General features: G+C 36.1%; 2 protein-coding genes across 4 annotated transcripts in view; one reads left to right on the top strand and one right to left on the bottom strand.

The window, feature by feature from the left end:
• Positions 1–11,311, bottom strand: part of LOC118733871 (carboxypeptidase M) — a 60,911-nt gene extending 49,600 nt beyond the window's left edge. For all 3 annotated transcript variants that reach the window (XM_036463493.1, XM_036463494.1, XM_036463495.1), the window contains exons 1-2: positions 11,013–11,311; positions 7,741–7,904 (exon numbers count right to left, since the gene is read on the bottom strand). The gene's annotated coding sequence lies outside the window, so the exon portion shown is untranslated. The remainder of the gene's footprint in view (positions 1–7,740; positions 7,905–11,012) is intronic.
• The window catches only part of LOC118733878 (serine protease SP24D-like), a 28,149-nt gene that overhangs the window by 5,621 nt on the left and 5,320 nt on the right, over positions 1–17,208 (top strand). The gene's annotated exons all lie outside the window — the stretch shown is intronic.

Raw genomic sequence — 17,208 nt, 5'->3', positions numbered from 1 at the left:
GTTTTTTGGTGTAAAATGAACTATATTTTTATAAAAAATTATCGAAAATAAATTAGAATAAAAAACTTGGCATATATTGCGAAAAATTCAATGTGCCAATACTTTTGTTTGTCACTGTACATATCTATGTAAGTAAGTATCTATCTATTTTAAAATTCTTGTTGCATCGTTGATCGTTTAATTACTGTAAGATTTACATCAATCTAGAAACAGTCAGTCACGAGTGATTTGCCAACAGCTGTCTGTCTGTCCGTTTGGCTTCTCGGTCATTCATTTGGAGCTACATATGTATTCTGAGACCACACCTATTGTTTGGCAATGCATAAGCAATAAATTACATTTACGCTTTGTTTAAGCTGCAGCTAAAATATGCACAAACAAAAATAGGGGGAAACACAAAATTGAAAACCAAAATTTTACATAAAAATAAAATATCACTTTGAATAAAATTTTCTAAGAGCAACTTAAACAAGCAAAGTGCAATTGTTCGGAGTAAACCTGAATTGGCAAGAAATTGCAACAACTTAAGTACTCTATAAGCTTTTGTAATCGCCCGTTAACAATGCCGTTAAAACTTGTATGCATTTCGCAAAATCAGTCTGCAACATACAGTGGCGGTCAAAGCAGGATGAATGTCGCCCCGTTTTTAATATTTACAATGTTTTTCAAGCTAAATTTATTTTTTTTATTTTTTTATAAAAATATGGTTCATGCTTTTACCATATAAATCTCACTTTCAAACTTTATACAGAATTTAGAGAAATACCACAAATTTGTATCTAAATTTCGAGCTTTTTAACCAAAAATATTTTTAATTTTTTGGGTATGCAGTTAACAGGATTATACAATTTTATTAAAATTAGTGCATGTTTTTTCTAATTTTTCGGGTATTCAGTTAACAACATTATAAAATTTTGCATTGATTTTTAATAATTTTTTTTCTGATGGCTTTTTCGGGGTTTTTCATATAAAAAGCGAAATTTAGGAAAACTGGTGTTGCCTTTTTTATTTTCGCATATTCTTCCACAAACAAATCATGTTCATATGGAAAAAAACTCAAAACGCCTTCACTAAAAAAAAAAATATTAAAAATCAATGCGATTTTTTTTAAAAGGCTCGAAATTTAGATAAAAATTTGTGGATTGTTTCTAAGTTCTGTATAAAGTTTAAAAGTGTGATTTATATGACTTTTGTTAAACCACGAACCATATTTATATAAAAAAAAAATATTTAAAAAATTATTGCTTGAAAAACATTGTAAATATTATATACAAAACACCATTTATCCACTTTTACCGCCACTGTACATAGTACCTATGCACATACATACAAAAAATTAGTCCATTAACAACTTGTAGATCAAGAAGATCGCTTGAAAGAATTACTGCCGACGACAATAATGAGTTGCGCAGTTAATTTCTAAGCACAAGCTCTAGGTCACTGGGTTAAATTCTGCTCTGAATCACAAGAAAATAACACAAAAACATTGTAACACGAACAAAGAAACAAATAAACAATTAAAAGTCGAAAAGGCATTCGAAGTGGTTAAGTAGCATTTGCTTGAAACAATAACGAAAACATGAAAGACTTTATGCCACAGGCGGACTACGTAAAATGACAGATCGACTGTCGTCAAACATATGTAAGCATATAATTACTAATGCAAACAAACTGCTAGACAACCAGTAGCTGTCGACAGCGTTACCATTTTGATACAATTGTATAATTTTTAATACTTTTTTTTTTAATCTTAAGATTTAGTACTTTTTTGCTCACAAATGCTCCGTTTTGATACTTTCGGCTGGCAGAAATGAATTTTCGAAAACTATGAATAATATTACTAGTTTAAAGGCAAATAATTTTTGTCTTGTTATTTAAAGTTTTAAAATATAATATATATAGATATTTATAAGTTTGATTTGGTAACTCTTTTAAGGGAAATACAACATGGAATTTCTTTGCACTCACTGCTGCTTTAGGGCCCCTAAACCACAAAATACCACATAATTGCGCAATATCGGGCTTGCGTCGGTCGCTGATGTGGTGTATGGGGTTGTTTGTACTAAACTGCACAAGCTGAAGCTATCCAAATATACAACGTACATTCATATTTCTTGCACATATTTACTTCAGCAACGTTTCTCCAAAATATATTGCAATTTTATTGTGTAGTAATTTTCCAATATTGACTTGTACAAGTCTCGGGTTGCGCAATGATTTTGTGTGGTTTAGGGCCTTTAAGTTGGTTTTTCGTTATGCAAATTAGCATACAGATTCTTTGTTTCTAATTTATTTATTTATTTTTGTAACAATGGATTTAATTACAAAATTTTGTTTATTATTTGTTTTTCAAATAAAAGTTAAAAAAATAACAGTTGTATTTGCTTTTGCTACTTTTTGATACTTTTTCTGCTTGGCAACTGATACTTTTTGTTTTCAAGTTCGCGGCAACGCTGGCTGTCAGCCACCGCTGATAAACATTTACCGCTTGGAAAACTCGTTCGTGCCATGCGCTACTCACTCAACCAGTTTTTCTTCTGTGAAATTACTTTCCATGGAAAAAAGAAATGAGAAACAACTGTAATTGCCGGCGAAGGCGGGTTATGCGCAAGCGCAATAAGCTGACTGAGTGACGTTCGCCTGCCTGCCTGCCTGCCTGCCTAACCACTGGTCTGTCAGCCTCTGGCGAACTGGGAAAATGCAAGTGAAAATGTGTGAAATTATTTAAAAATTAAAATGTTAACAACACTGATGGCGTTCATTTAAATATGACAGCCATGAAATCGGATATTGTTTATTGTAGGCAGTTTGTGTTTTCAATTACACACATACACGCACGAGTTCATATTTACACAATAATAAAATCAATGAAGCGGGCTTTCATATCACATTTTCCAAAATACTAATTTCAATAGCGTTAGCTTTTAAAGGACTGTTAATGAATACTTGGAACTGCGGGTGGTTTTTGATTCAGGTTCCATCATTATAGAAAAAAATGTTTTTTTTCCAACAGCGGTTTTTTCCACCCGTCAGGCAAACACAAACGCCCGAGTGTATTTCTGCCATTAAAAATTGTCTCATAAAACCATTTACAATGGTGACAGGTAATAAGGTCAATGCAAATAAGGTCAATGGACTTTATTTCCCACCCTGGTGCGAAATAAATTCAATTGACATTATTACCTTTTCAAAAGCGAAATAGTCAACAAAAATTTGGATATAAAGTCATTGATGCTATTTCCTCATTCAAATGGAAATAGCGTCAACAATGCTTAAAGTATGTCGATTCATAGAAAAAAAATTTCTTACAATAAACATTGCCCCGTAAGTGTTGTTTTTTAATAGATGAAAAAGGTTATTGCCAAATCCTCAGTGTTGTGATATTAATCCACACACAATCATGAACTACCACCATTTGATTTTATTAAAAAAAAATAAATTACGAATATGTAAAAACACGATGCGAAAAACTAAACGCCTGCGCACAGCTGGAATACGAGAAATATTTGAAGAAAGAGTGTAGAAATGATCCATAACTTGCAAAACATGTTTCGTTTCCACAAAAATAAAGCGAACACTATTAAATTGAAGAAACAGTCCATGTCCAAAAACCCCGGAGGAACACTGAAAGAATTCTGTGTTTTAAATTAGCATATTTTGAACGAATTCGGAATGTCTAAGGTGGAAAAGAAACCAACTTTTCTATAAGGAAACAATTATAGAAAAAGAATTTTCTTACACTGTATTCATGTCTCCGCCAGCAATTTGTGACGACATCATTTAAAACCAGCTAAGGGGAATGACGACACTATTTATTAGATGGCACATTCAACGAGCCAATGTGCCAAAATGCGGGTATAAACAATTATTGATAATTTAATATCGGAACCGAGATCATATAAGTTAATTGATTGGTTTTCACACACTTTTGAAACACAAATTATATGCTTTTTTACTGCAGACAAGTTATTGCCCCAAAACACAGCAGAAATCTTCCAATTAGGGCTGGCAACTATCCTTAGTTATGAGGTGCCATATTGAGGATAAAAAAGTGCCAAAATGTGCCACATAGAAAAATAAAAGTGCCAAAAAAGGTGTCATTCCTTTTAATCATTCACATTTCGCAATAAAATAAAGCTACATTTCCCAAACAAAAGTGCAATGATAAAATAAGATAAACCAGTTGAATAGCCTTTATAAATTAGAAAATTTTAGTTGAGAAAATGAAGTGCACGCTAAGGATTTCACAAAAATGTATTGAAATGTAATTTTTTTTACAAAAGTGCCATTTTGGCACTTTGTGCCAAATTGAAATATTAAGCGTCATTTGAAGTAAAATAGGGACAAATGGCACGGTTTGAGCCCTGCTTCTAATAACTTACAAATATAAAAATGTGAAATATCGAGGGCTTGAATTCATTAATACCCTCTATCTGCAATTTTTACAAAAACTAATTTGTGATTTTAGAAACCATCTGGGCGAAGCGTGACGTGGTCTCGCGGGGTACGCGGGGCGCGGGCGAGCGCGGCGCGCGCGGTGTGGCGCGCTGACGCGGGCCGCCGCGAAGCTAAGAAAATGTAATATTTGAAAGGGAAATAATGTCAATGGATTTTATTTCGTTTTTAAAAAGGCAATAATGTCAATTGACTTTATTTCGCACCAGGGTGGGAAGTAAAGTCAATTGACCTTATTTCCGTTGATCTTATTACCTGTCACCTTTACAATTCGGAGGAGGAGTAAGCTGTATATCCCTCCATTTGTGTAACAAAATGAAGGCGCACGCCACAAATCGGAGGAGAAGCTCGGCCAAACACTTAGCAAAAGTGGAAGCGCCACCATAAAATCGAACCCAGGTTCTACGAAGTGGTAGTACGCATCTCTAAGCACTCGGCTATAGTGGGTGTCTGATCCGAGGGTATTCGGCTCGAATTCCAAACGAAAAAGCGACAGAAGAAGGTAGGGGATGGCGGGGATGGTTGGTCACGATTAAGATTAAGATCGATATCAGATCTGCACAGGTCGTTCGATGTTTAAAAATGATGTGTCAATCTGTAGGGCTTGGCCTGTAAATGTGCAACAAGGTTTTAATATTTTCGAAAAGAGTTTCCACTTGTGAAAAATCAATTCAAATTATTTAATAAGTTAAATCAATTATTACAATATGGATGTGGCCAAAGCAACATCGCAAAAAAGGTAGACAACAGGTTTTTTCTTAACAGTGATCGCCCTTCGGCAGTGTATTTCTGCCATGAAAAACAGCTTCTCATAAAAATACAATCGCCGTTCGGAGTCGGCGTACAACTGTAGGTCCCTCCCCTTTTGTGTGACAACATCAAGGCGCACGCCACAAATCTGAGGAGAAGCTTGGCCAAACACTAACATACATATGTGTAAGTAAGCGTCAATTTATTATTTTTATTATATCAATCGAAATGTTTTTGAAAAGGCTTTATTCCTTACCTTGCGTTTACATTAGGCAAGACAATTGAGAATATGAAATAGTTGTCAAATTGTTTTGCGAAATATTCAAACACAAATCAATTTTTCATAATTCTGCGATTTTTTGCGATTATGTGTTGCCTCTTTTTCCCAAATTAACCCAGATGTGACCGAATTGTCCAGTTAACTGTCCAATTCACTGCCTTGGAAAAATCAAAGACAGTGGCGAAGACAATGAAAGAAATGTGATACATTCAGTAAAAAGTGTGAATGTAGTGCAATTTTCTTCGTAAAATTAAGTTAATTAGATGTAGGAGTGTTGCCATCTGTTTAAATGAGTCCAATTCAAACTAAGGCAATTAGGAAATTGAAATATATAACACTTTGTGTATCAGTGAAAAGAGTTTGCAGGGTTTCAATAAATTTTGAAGCGGGTTGCCACCTGTTTGAAAATGTGAATCTATTTAAATTATACACAATTTATATGAAATATTAAAATATTGATGTCGAACTGCTCGTATCGCTGCGGAAAGGTTTATAGGTATTATAGGATAGGAGGAGGGTTGCCACCTGTTTAAATAGTAAAATTTAATTTAATTATACAAACATGTTATGTGAAATATCAAAATATGGGTGTCGAGTGGTCCGTATCGGTGGAGAGAAGGTTCATGTTTATATTTTGAAGAGGTTTGCCACCTATTTGAAAAGTAGAATGTAATTAAATTATGCATAAGGTATGTCAAACGAAAATGTGTTAAGAAATCTTTAGTTTGGAGATTAAGAATATTTTTGAGGTAATTTACGGGGGTTTCATCCTGTTTAAGAATTTCAACTCAAATTATTTAATAAATTAAATGAATTATTAAAAAAATGTGTAACAATCGAGATGGGTTTGAAAAGCCTTTATGTCCGGACTATTCTTTTGAGTGCTGTCACATGTTTAAAAAATGAAATTTAGCTAGAATTGCGGCAATTGAAACATATATCAGAATGTGGGTGTCTGGTTTAATCAGGGTTGCCACGTGTTTTAAAAGTTGATTTTAATAAAACTATGTGAAATATTTAAAATATTGGTGTCAAACAAGATAGTGGTCCGAAATCTTAAATTTGCACTTTTGGTTTGGGAGAGATTTTATTTCTGAATTATATTCACAAGTATTGCCACGTAGTTAAAAAACCAAACTCAACTTAATTCGTTAATTAATTGAGTTTTGTATACCAATGTCAGACGAAAGAGATTTAAGATTTAAGCTTAAAAAGATGAGATGTAAAATTAAAGAGCTTGACCCGTAGCTATGAAATAATGTTTTATTATTTGAAGGTATAACTTATGATTTGAAATTAGAGAAACCGAACCATGAGACCGAACCATGAGACTGCTGTTACAACAACAACAACATTTTTCTTAACTCAGAAATGGAAGAATCGATCCCGATTAAATTTGGCACACGGTATTTTAGGTTTTTGATGAGCGTTGCCACCTATTTAAAATGTTAAATTAAATTTTTGCTTTTTAACGTTAAGAAGAAGTTTCATCTCAGTTGCGCGGAGGATCCACACTCAATTTTTTTGAATAACTTTTGTTAAATTAACTGTGGAATTGTCCGCATATTAAATATGTATGGTGCTTTAAACAAAGTTTGCTGGGAAGCAGAGCTTTTATCGAAAGCGATTTTGGTACATTCCTTTAGCATTAGTCCCCCAGAAGCAAGTTATAAGAGTACATACTTCGACTGCTAACAAGAGCAAAGAGGGAGAGCGTAGAATTCAATGTTTTCCAAGCATGCGCAGAATTGGCAATTCTAATCTGTACTGTTTTTATTTGCATATAAACAATTTACTAAAGAGATGTTTGCTAAAAAATTTGTATGAAACAGATTAAAATGTGCAACGCGTTGAATAAAAAAAAAAAAAACGGAAATCTTCTCTTGAAACTTTAGTCTTTGGCTTTGAAATTCGTGTGCTAACTATTCTCCCCAGTGCATGATTCATGTGATTAAAGCAACAACAATTCAGATATTCACTCACACTCTTCCCTGATGTCATGGCACTTCTATCAACCGCTCTCTCATACCCTACAACTGCCTGCCTCTAACCTTCACCTTGACTGCATGCCAACTGGCCAAGTCGAAAAGTGTGCGAGCGAGCGCATCATCCTGCACATCCTTGCCATTGACATTGGCCGTGAATGCTGCATACATTGATGCGATTCTATGCCCTATTACACTTTTTGCACTTTTATATTCATTGCATTTAAATTACAGAAATGAAATTGTGAAAAATGTTTGATATTAACTTACCCCTTTGGTGGAATGTTCGTTGTTAGTTATAAAATATGTAGTACTACGTAAGCTTGTATCTGTTTAGTAGAAGGCTTAAAGCGAATGACTTTATTTTACTCAATTTACACTGTGGATTATTTTTCGTTTTTATTTTCTTGATTTAGTGGGCGTTTATGTTTTCACTGCAAATAAAAATAAAAACGGCATAAAATTAAAAATTAAACCACTTACTTGATTTGTAATCGTAATGTCGCTTATCAACAATTATTCATAGTACACAAGCTTAGAGTTTATGCGTAGATATAAGTTAAGCGGAATTAGATTTTATGCGAAGAACATAAGTGTGTAATATGTTGACTTTAATTTATTTATATTCTATGTAGCAATCGTATTTAAAGCGTAAATATTTTAAATCATTAATGCCAACGGGGTCTTTCTGGCCCTAACTTTGAAGAAGTTTCATATAAGTTCATTCAAAATAGCAGTAGGAGAGTTAAAATGCTCAACAAAAATGTTAAGCAGGAAAAACAGTTCGCCATATTACTTCGAATCTAAAATTTGTTTGCAAGGCAGTTTAGAAAAAAGTTTAATTTTGGCCCAACCTAGGAGTCAACTCTTTGCATTTTTCGTCATATCTTCGGCATTTACAGCCGGACCTTAAAGTATAGTGCGTATCAAAACTTAACGACACTCCCATATTGACAATATTTGACTATTTATTTTATTATTTTTCAATTTTAATTATTTGTTCATAAAAAAGTAGTTTATTTTTTAACAAAAACCATATAAATCCAAGTTTCAGTGTATGTTCAGATATTTAGAGTATGCAGTTTTGTAGCCCATTTAGAGTCCTTCTGGGAGCCCTTATTTCGGATGTTTTGAAGCGATAGGTATTCCGTGCCTGACTCTTTCCTCCTTTTTATTTTGTATGGAATGGCCAGAGTTTGCAGACCTTCTGATTGAGCTTCCCTTAGAAGGAAAAAATTTACACGAAATAATAATGAATATGTTTGAATTTAACTTTGCAGTAGACACACATCGATGCGTAGACTTCTTTTATTTCAGTGCTATTGGAAAATCTTCTAATAAAGCTTCCAATGAGAAGGTAATTTTTTGCAAACTGGGTAGTTATGACAAGCACTATATCGACGACTGAGTGGAAAATCGACTTATTTCGGCAGCCAGTTCGAAAACGCGCTATGTATCTTAAAAAACTTTTCAAGAACGCCCTAATTTCAGAATTCGGTTCAAAAAGGCCCTATATCAGCTGCAGATTCAGAAACGCCCTACCTCAACATATTTATTTATTTCAATACATTTTCAGTTGAGGTAGGGCCTTTTTCAATTAAATTCAGAAATAGGGCGCTCTACAACCAAACTCTAAGGTAAAGCGTGATGAAAAGTTGTCAGAGATCGGTCGATCTCCCACTCAGCCGTCGATATGATGTATCGATGTTTTTGTTTCGAGCAGAAAAGCTTATTTTGTCCCAAAGTTCATTGACCTCAAGTAACCCGTTCTAGTGCTTAGCCATCAGATCTCAGTTCTTATCACCCTAACATACCACCCTATTGACCGTAAATAGCTAGTCAGTAGAACTACTTATAAAAAAAAAATATTGGTGAATCCTGATAGATGACCAATCAAGTTGGCTAAAATTTTTTTTCGAAACTATGCAGCGAAATACTTTAGGCTCAGGGGTGTACAGCAAATGTTTTTTGTTTGCTTGTAAGGTGGTGCGTTAAAATAAAAAAGGAATAAAACGATTCCAAACAGTCGTAGTAAAATTAAGCATATTGATGCAAAGACACTGATGCGTGCAATAAAATTTACTACCAGCACAAATGCACTTTCGTCATTTCCTTCTTTTTACATAAATATGTAACTCTACTACTACTTACTTGTCTGTTGAACAATAAGTCATTTCGGAAGCCACCAAAATTACGAAAGAGTATAAAAATGAACCTTTTAAAGAAAGTGCTGACTTATAAAGTGCTTTAACTTTAACAGTGTAGTAAGTGTCGAAGCTCAACACTATAAATACGAGCGAGCGCAAATAAAAAGAAAAAGAAAATTATAATCCAAAAATAAGCAAAGTATGTAGGTACTACGAGTAATAATAATATTCTAATGTCAAAAAGTTCAGCGCTTCACATTAAAGGTTTATTAGGCTCAGCGCTCACGCGATTTCATTATATCTTGTTTTATGTACCTCAATCACATGCATTAGGGTGCATCACCAAAAAGTTGGGGGGTTTCTACCGGAATTATCAAATTTACTATATTCTAAGGCTTTCGCCAAAATATTTCGAAAAAACATTAAGATGACAAAAAGTTCGCCGCGCCCACCGGAGTCTAAAGAATTTTCGCAAGGTAATTTCAATTTTATATATTTTTTTTGGGGATTTTTTCGCCGTCATATCTTCGGCATTTACAATTGGATCTTTAAGTATGATATATCGAGGAGAAAATTTTTTTGTTCATTGACCTCAGGTACCCCGTCCTAATACTTACTCAACAGACCTCAGTTCGTACCACATTAATGACACTAAATTAAAACTCGCCAAAAATCATTAAACTTTCGGTAAAGATTTTTTTTATTTCAGTACAACTATTTAAAAAAATATATCGAGCCCTAACCGCCAAAATAACGTAAGCGAAATTTTTTTTAAAATTTTCTTTTTGATGCAGAAATATTCCTAGAGCATGTAGATGCATTTCTGCATCAAAAGGAAAATTTTGAAAAAAATGTCGCTTACGTTATTTTGGCGGTTAGGGCTCGATATTGCCGAATTTATGTAGCTGGCAACGAAAAATGTAAATAATTTAATTTCTTTGCAAATTACTTTACATGCAGGGGTGTACTGTGAACTTTATTTTTGTGTGCATGTAAGGTAGTACGGTCTAATGCAAATCCATACAAAAGTAAGTACAAATGTGTGTATTCAAAACAATGCTTTTCCCAAAGCTGCTACATATGTATTTGGCTGTAATTAACTTCTTTTTCCTTTTTTTTTGTATCTTATGACTTTGACTGTGGCTGCTGCCTGGTTGTGAAGTGTTTTGCACACACACACAGCCACCTACAAATGTGCAATGTATATTTTGTTTAACAAAGAAATATAGTAAACAATTTGACTTTGTAGCCTTTATACTGCATTTGGCCTAAGTGTGTTTCGTCGTGCGTTTTTACTTGCTTGAATATATTAACATATGCACATACTACATACATACATATTTACATTTACTTTCTTTATTAACACATTTTTTGCAGATAATCTTAAAAAAATACCTTTAACAATCTCGCTCTATGCCTGCGCACACACACACACACAATCGCGTACAATGTCACAAATTCCGTTTTCGAAATTCGCACTGTTATTACCAATGTCTCGTTTGCATTTAATTAAATATTTATTTCTCAATTAATTTAGGTACTTTCTTTAGTAGGAGTACGTATTTTTTGAGTTTGTGGTTTTAAGTGATAGCATATCACTGAGTTGCCGTCTGCGTGTATCAGCACAATCACACACTCACGATATTTTGTAACGAAAGCGCAGCGACTTGAAACCGAACCGTTTGGTTGTAACGTTGCAGCTCAACTGAAAGCTGAAAGCGGTTTTCACTATGCTTTGATTGTGCACAGCTTTGAACTCGACTCGAACGAAGAGTGGTGTGTTGATGGTGTGGTTGTGGCTGTTGCTGTTGCTGTTACTGTTACAGTTGCCGTTGGAGTACATTTATTCACGGCCACTGTTGTGGCTGTTCAGACTGTCCATGTCACCACTAAATACTTTGCCGTAGGGAAATGCAGTTGTTTTAGTTATTGCTTCTTTTAACTGCTACTGGTGTTGCTTGACACCACTGCAAAATAAATGGAGCATAGTGGGTGTGAAACTTAAAATTTTATAGAAAAAAAAAATGTGTACTAGATATTTTTCTACCCAATTTGCTGACTAAGCATTGAATCTATGCTTGTACTGTCTCTAACCACTCTACAACCATTTTTCGGATTGGGCCGAGCCTAAAACTAAAACTCTGTCTTTTGCGAAGTTCCGCCAGCAAATAAGTGCTCCTATAATTGTGTCTTTCCATTGTGTTAGTGGTCGCCCTTTCTTTTCTTATCCACCCATGGATTTCGAATGGAAGAATCTTTTCACTAGGCGGTCATCGCCTATACGTTTGACGGGCCCAACGACATTGTTATTCGTTTAACTATATTTCTATGTCATTATAAGGCTCGTACAGTTGGTAATTTCATCTTCTTCGACATCCGTCGCCCACACGAGAAGCGCCAAAGACCACATCAAAGCCTTCTCATCTTTGTTCGAAATTATTCATGTGTGTGTTAATTTTTGACTTTTCACTTCACTTCACGATATCGCAGAACGGGAATTGTTCCCCAGTTCTTTTAAATTGCTTGCCCAGCCCAAAGTAGCACCTGTTCGCGAAAGTTATGCTCCTCTTGATCTCCAGCCTGTCATTACTGGCTTTCCCAGTTTGGTAAGGTTCAGCCTGCAGTGTCCTGTCAGAATTCCTATAATAATACTAAGATTATTCATTACAGGGTTTTAGTTTATATATTCCTAAAAGTGCTATTGGCTTGGTAGTTTGCTTCAGTAGCGATTTCTTTAAGCCTCTTCCTCGAGACGGATCAGGGCAGCGAGTGCGCCTTTCCTATACCGCAGAAGTGCTATGCGCCGATGAAAGGGGTATATGCCTCTTTTGTTCGCAAGTTTATAGGCAATTTCGTTTTCTTAAATACCAACACATATGGACCGGTTTCCAAAGAACCCAAACTCGATTGGTCACACCAAGCGTATTCAGCTTATCAAGGCACTCTTTCACCAGTTTAGATGTTACCTCTTGAGATCTGAGTGCTCTAATAGCTGCTAGGCTGTCAGTCAAGATTGCAATGTTATAATTCTGGTAGTTTCGCTTGATATTAAAGCACGCACATTTTTCTATAGTATACGTTTAAGCCTGGAAATTGGACATACAATTTCACATAGGTTCCGCGTATTTCAACCTCGGTCAAATTACACCTATCCCGGTTGATACCCTCTTCGGTCAGTGAGCTATCATTGTACCACGTTTTAGTTTGTCCATTATATTTTGATTTATCCGATATGTATCGGATATGCCTGCCCAGTTCTTCATATTACTTAAATCAGTTTCAAACATCAAGGATGTTGGTACCAGTCATCCTTGGTAGAGCCCTTTTCGTCTGAGTCTGTATATGGGCATCGCTGCTGAGCTACAAAAGTGACAAAAATAATTCGACCAGATCCCCAACTTATGCAAATGGCCTCTAAGTCGGCGGTTCGCTGTAATAATTCTGGTTGTAGTGGCCGCTGCCACCCTGGCTAAGCCGTCCAATATCTCATTACCGTCTATTATCTCTCGATGTAATACCCATAGCAGCTGAATATTATAGTGTTAAGCATGGGCGCTAAGTTTCTCAATAGATCAAACGACTACTAAGGATTTAAGTTCAATAAATAAGACAGCCTTGAGAGCTACTTGTCTGTCGCTAATGATTAGGATGTTCTCAATACGGAAATTTCTTTGTAGTTTAATATGTGCTCAGTTTTAAAAATTCTAGAGGAAATGTCACTCCATAATGAAGTAATTCCGAATTGTTTTGCTGCACATCTCTATTTAAAGGTATTCTCGAGAGCAATTACCTTATTCCTAGAGCATCTAGATGCATTTATGCATCGAAAAGAAAACTTTGAAAAAAATGTTATTTTGACAGTTAGGGCTCGATAACATCCTTGGGGTAAATGAATAGTGGGAGCTGGGATTCTAGCGCCTCAATGATCCCTAATGATGATTATACCTTTTTGCGTATCGTTAGAATCTACTTAGTCTTTGTACTCGTTCAAAATTTTGTTGTGTTCTATGCTGCGCTGAAGGCTCTGATGTTAAGCTTTATATGGTGCCGCTGGTGAAAAAGTCACCTAACAGGGTGCCTAAAATCTCGTTAGATTTGCTACGTATCGGATAGGTCCTTACCATTTTGGACGAAGCTTTGTGTAAGTTGTGCTCAAAATCACTCTACACAGGCGTTTTAATTTGGCAAATATAGGTATGGCGTCGTAGAGGCTGGTTCTCTTCGTGCTGCCACTGGAAAAATGTGGTTCATGCTACTACTACTAATGACTGTTCTCATTAGGCTCAATCAGTCAATGTTGAGCTTGGTGCTTTCACATAGTATAGTTAGTGAGTATCTACGGGCGCCATGGAGAAGCCGCGATAATTGGCGGAAACTGCAGAGTGGACGAAAGTGGGCTTCGTTTCTAAACAGTGGTTTGGGGGTTTCTTCCCGCTAATCAAGATCTGGAAAAATTTTAGGAAACACGCGCCGAGGTCATTAAACCTTATTCCAGCGAATGTCAGGTAAGTGAGAAGGAAGTTTTGAGGTGATTCCGCATCGTAAGCCTAAACAGCCGCGGCGATATTAAGTCGCATCACGTGAGTTCCTAAAAGACAATGTGCGGCCAGTGCACTTGTAAGAATGGAGAACTAGCGCTTAGATAGCTGAAGAAACTCCCTTGACCTTCCGCGTTTGTCAACCGACCAGAAGGACTTTGCAACTTTGCCTGCTGGAGTTTTTTCCCGGCACTCGCTGAGCCGATTGTAAGCTAATCAATCCAGGAGTAAGCCGGAAGTTGTCCAAGTAACTCCTATGCCCTCGCTGTCCGAGGGGATGGCCTGCCTAGTCCTGCATAAGCTTGGTTTGGAAATAATCCGAGACAACTGATTGAAAGAGAGCTCAGGCATTCCCCGACCAATTTTGATCGTACAATGAGCGATTTCAGCGCTCTGATTACCGCCTGGCTAAATATTGGTACGTAATGAAAGACGCTGCAAAAATCTGAAGGCTGGCACATGAGATTTATTGATAGTTCTTTACAAAAAATACCTTCTCCAACTCTGCCATCCAGCTTTGAGCTCTCCGTGAAGATACTCTTTTCCAGAGGCTGTCATTATCCCATTTTCTCCTTAGACGGATGTGTATGGAAAAGGGTTCGTTCGGGTCAGCCTCGGGACGCTCCGGTCCATTTATTTCTGCAAGAATAATTTTCCCAGTCACTGGTTGAATTAGAAGCCACAGCGGAGCGAACTGCGTCAACTTTGCCCGTAATGTCTACAGTTAATAATATAATATTTTTCACTGTCTAAAAAGCTTTAATTTTTAACCTTGAGCATTTTCGATTTCCTCTTGATATTTAATACCCAGAAAGGTTTATTGGTTTGGTGGTATTACTTTTTTTTCTAACTCTTATCTGAGTGATACATGTAGAATTCCATTGATTTTTCTTACTGTGGAATGTCTAAATCTGATGTACATATACTTACAATTTTTTATAAGCGGTTAATGAGCAAAATACGACACTGTATGCATACTCCATTGATATGTGTAAATATTTTTCGAATAACTGCAGCATCAACACTGTAACGTATTCTGTTAGAAAGAGAGTATAACAGGTTTCGCTGCGGGCAGTACGCTTGCCCATTTTGTAAGAGAGTGGTGGATTCACAAAAAGTTTCCTTTTTTTACATGTTTTTAACAGCTCAATTGTATTTTAGCATTGCTGCAGATGGTAAACACAGCATTTGTAGGTAGTAAATTATTTAATTATAAGCCTGCTGCTGCTTTTCTTTCACCGCATGTGTTTCGATGCATTTTGGTTTTACTTTTTATTTTCAAATTTTTTCTTTTACATTGCATTGCTGTTGGGAACTTTTGTTTATTTATAATTTATTTACCATAAAGCGATGGAACAGCAGACATACACATTTTTTAAACCGTTTTTTTTTGTGTCGACAAACTATGGTCAATGTCAAGTTTATTGTCCTGAAATTGCGGTTTCCTAACCCGGCCTGTTAGTAGCAGATAGCAATTGAGTTTTCAACAGATAATTAAATGTTGGTTTTAATTACTTCCTCTGTAAAATATTATAAATATTACTACTTGTGTATGTACATTAGGACGGAGTAATTTGTTTGGAGTAAAATTTTCGTATAAAATGTATAGCAAATTAAAATTCTATGATTAATTCTAAGCAAAAATGGCGAACAAATTGTATACCTAAACTTACGTTTGACCCTCCCAATTTTCAAAAACATTTGGAAAACTTTTACGTTTTGTTCAATCGTTCCTGCAGAATGTTTAAGAGTTCGGTCAGGTTTCTTTGTGTGGTATATGGAAACCACTAGTGTGGCAAACAATTGCAACCAACAAAGCAAAATTTTAGAAGGAGTAGATATGTGCTTGTCTTGTGTGCTGTTATTAAGCAGATGGGACTAAAGATCACTTTTGGGATTACCGAATGCTCACTTTTTGTGGTTAAACCGCTCTGCCTCTTATCCGCATACATGTTAACCCCATTTGTTTTTTTTTAAGAAGGATGAGACAGTAGTGCAATGGGGTATAGTCGTTGTTCTGGGTATGCAGCGACTCTTGCGTCCACGTTAGCGTACTCTAGGCAACGTGAGCAACACATGTGCGAGACGCGGCAGTCAATTAGATTAGAGCCTTGGGTCACGACAGAAAGAGTGGGAGGTTCCCTTCCGACTTATTCTGACTGAAGTCTGCAGCGTCTGTTCACTAGTAGCTGCGGCTGCAAGCGGGCATCTGTGTATTCGGTTAAGAAACCACCACCTCCCAGCAATGGGTTCCGTAGTGTGTTCAGATACATTTTCGGCCAATGAACCGTTGTACACGAGTCTGCAGCAAATATAAAATTATAGTAGACACATTGGTCTATTGTCGATCGCATGCACAAGTCTTGAATCCATTTATTATATTAATGCAAGAAATTTGTAATTTTTTTTATCGCACGATCTACAGATATTCTGGTTTCCTGTAGACGAATTGGTACGCTCATCGCTAGTAAGGCATCCAGTAGTACGTAGCCAGCTTAGAGCAAACCCCAGTAAAATGGAGCTTGCTCTTTTTACTAGGAGGTTTAGGATACCGTATTGCCTTCTTGCCTCATTGGGCGGTCTTTCTCTAAGGCTTTCTGACAGGGTGACGTACATGGGCCTGATGCCTGACAGTACGCTTTTCTGGAAGCCTAATATATAGAAAAGGATCAAGAAGGCTACAGTGGCCTTGTGGCCATTGGCAAGCACTGGGGTCTCCCGCAGAAGAAACTTAAGCCAATTTTATTATGTGTGGTATGGTGGAACGCACTTCACAATTCCTTCATTGTCAAGCAGCTGTAATGCAATAAAAACAAGTAAGAGCAGCGCTGTCTTCGGCTATGCCGAAGGCTTCATACCTTTCATGAACATCTGCAAATTTTACTTTGACAGATTACTGCTTTTGAATACATCTGCATACATCGATAGAGGAGTTACATACTTATATAAAAAATCGCATCTAAACAATCAGAGGTATGGAAGATATACTTTATATGACACCAATCTAAGTGATTTTCACCGCTATGTGATCGGTATGTAAACCGGTAACACAA

This window comes from Rhagoletis pomonella, unplaced genomic scaffold (genome assembly GCF_013731165.1).
Source record: "Rhagoletis pomonella isolate Grant_MI unplaced genomic scaffold, Rhpom_1.0 Rhpom_scaffold_00002, whole genome shotgun sequence".
NCBI lineage: Eukaryota > Metazoa > Arthropoda > Insecta > Diptera > Tephritidae > Rhagoletis > Rhagoletis pomonella.
This window is presented reverse-complemented; position numbering and strand designations above follow the sequence as displayed.